The sequence below is a fragment of the Syngnathus typhle genome, linkage group LG18, assembly GCF_033458585.1.
Source record: "Syngnathus typhle isolate RoL2023-S1 ecotype Sweden linkage group LG18, RoL_Styp_1.0, whole genome shotgun sequence".
In the NCBI taxonomy this organism is placed as follows: Eukaryota; Metazoa; Chordata; class Actinopteri; order Syngnathiformes; family Syngnathidae; genus Syngnathus; species Syngnathus typhle.
This window is the reverse complement of record NC_083755.1, coordinates 5,645,525-5,653,185: the sequence shown is the minus strand read 5'-3', so window position 1 is coordinate 5,653,185 and position 7,661 is coordinate 5,645,525. Positions and strand designations below refer to the sequence as shown.

The following is a 7,661-nucleotide window of genomic DNA, read 5'->3' as shown; positions in this document are numbered from 1 at the left end:
ACGGGATTTTTTTTTACCTCGTTTAATATGCATCAAGCATACGAGCTGGTGTTTTAGAACAGTGTAGGTTTATGTAGTTCACAAAAAAGAGATTTTTTAAAAAATGGTTAATATTCATAAGAGAATTGGTATGTCTTTCTTTACTGTTGAGAGAAGCGCGCAATGAAGAGTTGCTAGTGCTGCCGGGAGCCAGGTCTGGTTAGCGATACCACATGCATGGTTAGTACAGCATTAGGTTAGTGCAGTGCATGGGTTAGTACATTCATGGTTAGTACAGTCATGGTTAGCACATTCATGGTTGGCACATTCATGGTTAGCACATTCATGGTTAGCACATAGCATTGCATTTCGCAGTGGTGGAGAATCGAACCCTGGGTCTCAGGTGTTCTAGCGCAGCGACGGAGCCACTCGCCCATCGTGGCGAGCTCGGCGGTCACCCCGCTTTCACTTCGAGTCATACTTAACCGTTCAATATTACGTTCCGCGCGCGCTGGGTAAGTACAAAAGAGTGCAGACGGCCGCCAGCTGCCAGGTCGAAATGCTCGACCGGTTAGTGACACGGGCTCCCACCCCGACAGTACCTGGTTCGATCCCAGGGCTGAGCATGGACCTGCCGGTGCTTTTGCAATTGGAATCTGTGTACGCATATGCAATTAAGATTTGCATATGCAAGTATTTATGTGTAAATACATAAGGTCGCCCCGCCCCCCGGGAGGAGCTACAGGCCCCGCCCCCTGGGTGCAGCAGGCCCCGCCCCCTGGGTGCAGCAGGCCCCGCCCCCCGGAGGAGCTACAGGCCCCGCCCACTGCCCTGGTGTAATTAAATAGGTCAGTGGGCGGGGCGAAGCCCCGCCCACTGCCCTGGTGTAATTGAGCAGGGGGCGGGGCGAAGCCCCGCCCCCTGCCCTGGTGTAATTAAATAGGTCAGTGGGCGGGGCGAAGCCCCGCCCACTGACCTGGTGTAATTGAGCAGGGGGCGGGGCGAAGCCCCGCCCCCTGCTCTGGTGTAATTAAAAATGAATAGAAATCTAGTAGTGTAGGGGGCGGGGCGAAGCCCCGCCCCCTACACTACTAGATTTCTATTCATTTTTAATGTAAATAAAAAGCATACATTTATCTTTTTATAAAAAGAATACATTTATCTTTTTATTTACATTAAAAATGAATAGAAATCTAGTAGTGTAGGGGGCGGGGCTTCGCCCCGCCCCCTACACTACTAGATTTCTATTCATTTTTAATTACACCAGAGCAGGGGGCGGGGCTTCGCCCCGCCCCCTGCTCAATTACACTAGGTCAGTGGGCGGGGCTTCGCCCCGCCCACTGACCTATTTAATTACACTAGGGCAGGGGGCGGGGCTTCGCCCCGCCCCCTGCTCAATTACACCAGGGCAGTGGGCGGGGCTTCGCCCCGCCCACTGACCTATTTAATTACACCAGGGCAGGGGGCGGGGCTTCGCCCCGCCCCCTGCTCAATTACACCAGGGCAGTGGGCGGGGCCTGTAGCTCCTCCGGGGGGCGGGGCCTGCACGGCCAGGGGGCGGGGCCTGCTGCACCCAGGGGGCGGGGCCTGGAGCTCCTCCCGGGGGGCGGGGCGACCTTATGTATTTACACATAAATACTTGCATATGCAAATCTTAATTGCACATGCGTACACCGATTCCAATTGCAAAAGCACCGGCAGATACATGCTCAGCCCTGGGATCGAACCAGGTACTGTCGGGGTGGGAGCCCGTGTCACTAACCGGTCGAGCATTTCGACCTGGCAGCTGGCGGCCGTCTGCACTCTTTTGTACTTACCCAGCGCGCGCGGAACGTAATATTGAACGGTTAAGTATGACTCGAAGTGAAAGCGGGGTGACCGCCGAGCTCGCCACGATGGGCGAGTGGCTCCGTCGCTGCGCTAGAACACCTGAGACCCAGGGTTCGATTCTCCACCACTGCGAAATGCAATGCTATGTGCTAACCATGAATGTGCTAACCATGAATGTGCTAACCATGAATGTGCTAACCATGAATGTACTAACCCATGCACTGCACTAACCTAACGCTGTACTAACCATGCATGTGGTAACGCTAACCAGACCTGTCTCCCAGCAGCACTAGCATCTCTTCATTGCGTGCTTCTCTCAACAGTAAAGAAAGACATACCAATTCTCTTATGAATTTTAACCATTTTTTAAAAAATCTCTTTTTTGTGAACTACATAAACCTACACTGTTTTAAAACACCAGCTCGTATGCTTGATGCATATTAAACGAGGTAAAAAAAAATCCCGTCATATACTCCATATGGTGTACCAGCGCAAAAGGCTGCATTGTTGAGGACATGTCGGCCAAAGGTGTGGTTTCGCAGCACTGATGGCCGAGCGGTTCGACGCGCGACAGTACAACCCGCAGATACGGGTTCGAGTACAGCGAGTGCTAGAAAAACTTTCTCAAGCTAAAGAAACAAGATATCTGCGGCAATATCACGTATTTGTAGCAGGTGTTTAGTAGAAGTAATGCAAATTAATGTCATTGCTTTGTATTTTTTACTGCAGCAATATCACATATTTGTAGCAGGTGTTTAGTAGAAGTAATGCAAATTAATGTCATTGCTTTGTATTTTTTTACACATGCGCATTGGAGAGACAGGTAGCATTTTTAATAGTGTAGTTTAAAGTTAAAAATGAAGTATTTTCGCATATAAGTAAATGGTGCGTCGGACAGGTTAGGGCAAGTTTGCCACCATTAGATGGCAGCCCTCGGAATCCAACTAAGCTGTCTACAAAAGCCAATTTAATAAAGACGCCGGTAATGAGATCACCTCTTTCTGGCTCACTTGAACACCATCTAAACAGGTTACGGTGTGGCCTTTACTCACGTGTTTTTGCAGACTTAACTCTGAACTGGATGCTATCACAGTACTGGTAGCAAGGTTGGCCGTGTTGTTAAGCAACATGAGACTAAGTGCTTTGAATTGAAGGCCCAGATTCTGGAAGTTGCATGTAATGCTTATAAATTCACTTTGGCAGCCCTCTCCACTGTATAGTGGACAGGCGTTCCTCGTACTCCGACTGCAAATGAAGACTTCATGACCTGGAACAAAACTTGTAATTAGTTTCATATTCGAGATGCAGCATCAACTGAGGCACATTGTGCATGACAACTGACACACCAAAGTTTATTTACAAAGACCACCCACAGAAACAAAACACACCAAAGTTAACTTTATTCACAGAAACACCCCGCATGACAAATCTAACCACAAAAAGAAAAACAGGCTTGGACTTCAATAAAATAAAGGCTTTTACTCGTACAAAAAATGTGCACCAAAACAGAGCCAGATTCTGAATTCAGTGGCCATTTTACAGCAGGGTTGCAAAAAGGTTTGCCAAAGACATACTTCATGGGTTGCAACGCCGACTTTTTACGCTTTGACACGCTTGTCATTTGCATCTATGTGTGTCAGTCTACTTGACATTCACCTCATTACGCACAGCGAGACTACACAGGCCAATGTTGAAAATGGACCACTTGAATTCAGTTAACAATTTAATTCAGGTACAGAGGCACACAATTACAGTACAAACTTTACAGCTCACTCTATGTATTAAAAAAAAACACTTTAAAACAATATTGCACAACAACAGCACTTGGAAGAAAGAGAAGCATCATGCAGACAGACAGTGTGCACACCCAGTGAGAAAGTGGAGGGAGGGCAAGAAAGTGCAAAAGGAAAAAAAAGAAAGTCATACTCTCCCTAAATGTTGGCTGCTTTGCCCACCCAGCCTCGCCGCATCTGCACCCGCCTCATGTTGGCCGCTCGTCACGGGCTAAGGTCTGCAGAAGGTTCGGGTCCGCTCCGGGCCGGTTTTCGACGTTTGCACCCTTCCTCTGCCTCACACAACTGCAAAAAGAAAGACGGCACTCCGTTGCATGCGGTTCACTTCTGTCAACGTACTCAGTGACCGGCAGATGGTACTCATCTTCATTTGAGGAACTGCTCTAGTCCCTCCGACGCCATGTGAGCGAGCCCTGCGGGACAAATAAGGAAACTACGTAAATTAAAAAAAAGTGTATGCTCTCCTTGTACATTTGATTGTCATGTCACCTCTGGCCAGCCATGCATCAGGCTACTTCCTCTTCTTCACATGGAGACTGCTTTTCTTGGGGTGATTTCTTCCTTTGCTCGCCAATCTCTCGTGACCTCCCTCCGCCGGCTCTTCGTTTTGTGCAGCTTCTCATCCACCTTTCAAGACAAGCACAAAAGTCTCGCTTGCGCGGTCGCTTGCCGTTGCTGCGCGCTTGCACTCAATCAAGGCTGCACAACATATTGAAAAACCAGTGATATGGCAGTACTGGGCCAGACCATTGCATCGAGCAAAGTCATGCAAAAACTTGGGATAGAATTGATTTGAACTGAATGTGCTCAGTTAGATGTTAACTTGCATCAATGACTTGTCATCTAAAATAATTACAAGCAAGGAAACCGAGCTCGTTTCATTAGGTCACATTAAAAAAAACATATTTTCTTTCTTTAAGTGCATGTCAATAACATACCACCATATTGCAGTTTTCCAATACACGTGCAGCCCTACACATCACCATTAGTGTTCAAACGGCAGCCTAGGGGCTATTTCCCACAGGCCACTAGGAGAGCGCCAAAATACTACTGATGAACGGCATCAAAATATTAAGATATGTTTACAAGTCAAATCATCTGTTCAAACTTTCACGCAGATATACAGTAGTAGTTTATCCTCATTTTTGCTATGTCTACGTCCGGTTTATCAAGACACCACATGAATGACCTAAATAAACACCGTTTTGTAGCAGTAGCACAAAATATTTAGAGCAAAATGTCATGATTGATTTGCGTGTTTAATGAATTTGTGTCAAACAATTAGGAATTTGTTTCCGTATGCGGCACTCAGACGTTTGGACACCACTGGTGTGAATTAAAAAAGGAAAAAAAAAAACAATTTCACGCATTGAAGCTCAACGCCTCCAGGGAAGCGGGTCTCCCTCAGAACCTGGCTGGCTGCAGGATACTTCAGTGATGCCACACCTTCTGATCCGATCGTGTCGCGTCCCGGTCGCCATCTGCAGAAACAATGCGAGACTCAAAGAGCACCCCAAGTTGGAGGTCACACTTGCTTACTTGATCACAGCAGCTACCTACTCTTGGTTACCATCGCCGGGTCGGGCCATGCGTCCCCCCCTTTTGCGTCCAGTCTGCAAAAGGCAGAACATGCAATGAGTTGTGCGCTGCTCGCGTCATTAGGTCTTGGGGACCCTCGACCGGTGGTTTCTCGTGGACCGGCTCGCGCCAACGCCGCCCTACACCAAGGGGAGAACAAAGGACGCAAGTATGACAGTGGTAGGTTAGGAAATGACAAAATGTTGCAAGTCGTATTGCAAAATTGGACATTCAGGACCGGCTCGCTCCAACGTCTCCCTACACCGAGGGGAGAACAAAGAACCCAAGTATGACAGTAAAGACAAAATGTTGCACTAGTCAACAAGTCACATCGGAAAATTGGACATTCGGCGCCACGGCAAAGTTTTGTTTGTGTTTCCGGAACCTCGTTGACCAGTTGGCTCCAACGCCGCCCTACACCGAGGGGAGAACAAAGAACGCAAGTACAACAGTGGTAGGCTAGAAAAAGAAAATGTTACAAGTCATATTGCAAAATTTAATTTCAGGACCGGCTCGCTCCAACGTCGCCCTACACTGAGGGGAGAACAAAGAAGGCAAGTACGACAGTGGTAGGTTAGAAAATGACAAAATGTTACAATAGTCAACAAGTGTAGTCGATGGACACAAAGGTTACAATGCGCCGTCAATAGCAATCCTAGCACAAGACATCGCTGCTCTTACAGCAAACTTGGGCATTGGGCTTCTGCTATTGGTACCCAAGCTGGTTCCTCCACAAAACCTGAAACAAAAAGGGTGAAACACGACAAGGATTTGGTTGTGTCGATCGGTGTGACGGACCGAGTCAAGTCAAGCTCATTTCCATTGCCCACAGTCAAGTCTCAAAGGGCTTTGCGTGTGCAAAAATTGAAGTCCTTCCCCCAAAGCGCCGGCCGGCTTTCAACCGCTATCCTCGCACAAGACAAAGCTGCTCTGGATCCAGACAAGCCACAACCTCAACTACAACTCCAGCGCACCTCTTAAGCAAGTCCAACCATCAGACCCCCAAAAACTCTGCCCTCATTTCAAGGCAACCTTTCCGGCGTGCATCCATAACCAAAGGCAACCAGTGCACAACACTGCCCCCTCCTGGTCAGATGATCCCCACACATGACATGTCCACATTGGCATGCTGCTTGATTCTTGAATGGGTGTGGAATTGGTCCTTTCCTCATTGCTTCTCTTCAACCCTGGAAAAACACGCAAGGCGCCATTAATTGAGTGCTGGTAACTACATTTGTGCTATCGCATTCATGTACAAAAAAAAAAGGACGCATTCCCATCTCAGGCACAGAAACTTATTGATGTAAGAAAGCTTTCTTGAGGAATTACAACCGCTATCCCATTGTAAAACACCCATTAACAATAAAAGCAAAGACAAATTTCTTACCATTATTCTCACTCAGTGAGCTGAGCTTTTACAGTGAGCATGTCACTTCAGCTCACTTGTTGAATTCACAAGAGCAATTGTTTTGATGCGGCGCAGATCAACATTGCATATTGGTATATAGTCTGGCTCTCCTATTGGACAAGGACACTCGGAAGGGCAGAGAAGAAAAAAAGACTAATAAAGAACTGACTGTTTTCATTGCTTTATTTTTCCATATATGAGCCCACAGTTCACTTAAACCCTTACATCTGATTAAAATTAACCAATCGGGAGCTAGCGGTTTAGCCGAATGCAAATGAATGAGTAAATGTGTACATTTTCAAAACAATTGTAAATATAGATTTTTGCAAATTAACTGTAGGAGTCAACTTGGCATTTAATTTACCGTTGAAAGCCGAAAAAATACACACTTGCCAATAGTTCCAACGTACGAGAATGAATGCGGGCGCCGTTTTGGTTAATTTTTGGAGCGGAAGGATTTGATTTTGAGAAGGAAAAACTCGCATTCATGGCATAACGTGAAATGAAATACCACCGTATTAAAAATACAATAAATAAGAAAGTTATATTTTTGTATTTGTTTGACTATAGTCAAACAAACATTGACTAGAGTCAAACAAACACTTATAGTTCAAGCCCCAAGTAAAAGACGTCTCATTCATGAGTTAAAAATGAAAGAAACGAAACAGAGCTGCCCAGCATTAAAACGAACGAAAACGTTTCGGAACACAAGTGCAAGTGCATTGAGGCGCGCTGCGCTCAAACCTCAAACGTGGTTGCGTCCATCGCGTGTGAAAATCCTGCAACAAGCAAAAATGCGTCGTGAGAAACGGCAACGGACGACAAACATTTGCTCGTGTTCCAGTTTACCTGAGATAATGCCACGCGGTCGGGCGCCCTCTTGCTTCATCCGTATTTGATAACTCCCTGGTGCACACCTGTTTTCAATTTACCTGCGGGTCTGACGTCACGTCCACCGATCCAAGGCAAACTTCTTCTCCTGCATGTTGAACGGCGCTTTGCGCAGTAGCGCCACCAAGTGACCTGTCGAGATGACTGCTTCGGTTTACCCTGGAGATTAAAAACGATCGAGC

The 7,661-nt window shown here is 46.9% G+C and overlaps 1 long non-coding RNA gene across 4 annotated transcripts; it reads right to left on the bottom strand.

Moving 5' to 3' along the window:
- Nucleotides 1-3,192: 3,192 nt before the first annotated feature.
- On the bottom strand, nt 3,193-7,552 carry LOC133143185 (uncharacterized). Of its 4 annotated transcripts, none has more exons than XR_009710376.1 (5): nt 7,438-7,552; nt 6,568-7,367; nt 5,142-6,367; nt 4,092-5,083; nt 3,193-4,015 (listed from the first exon to the last, which is right to left on the bottom strand). It is a non-coding gene; the product is annotated as an uncharacterized LOC133143185 (long non-coding RNA). The 4 variants fall into 4 exon arrangements; XR_009710374.1 differs by having other exon boundaries at nt 5,159-6,367; XR_009710375.1 differs by having other exon boundaries at nt 5,163-6,367.
- Nucleotides 7,553-7,661: the final 109 nt, after the last annotated feature.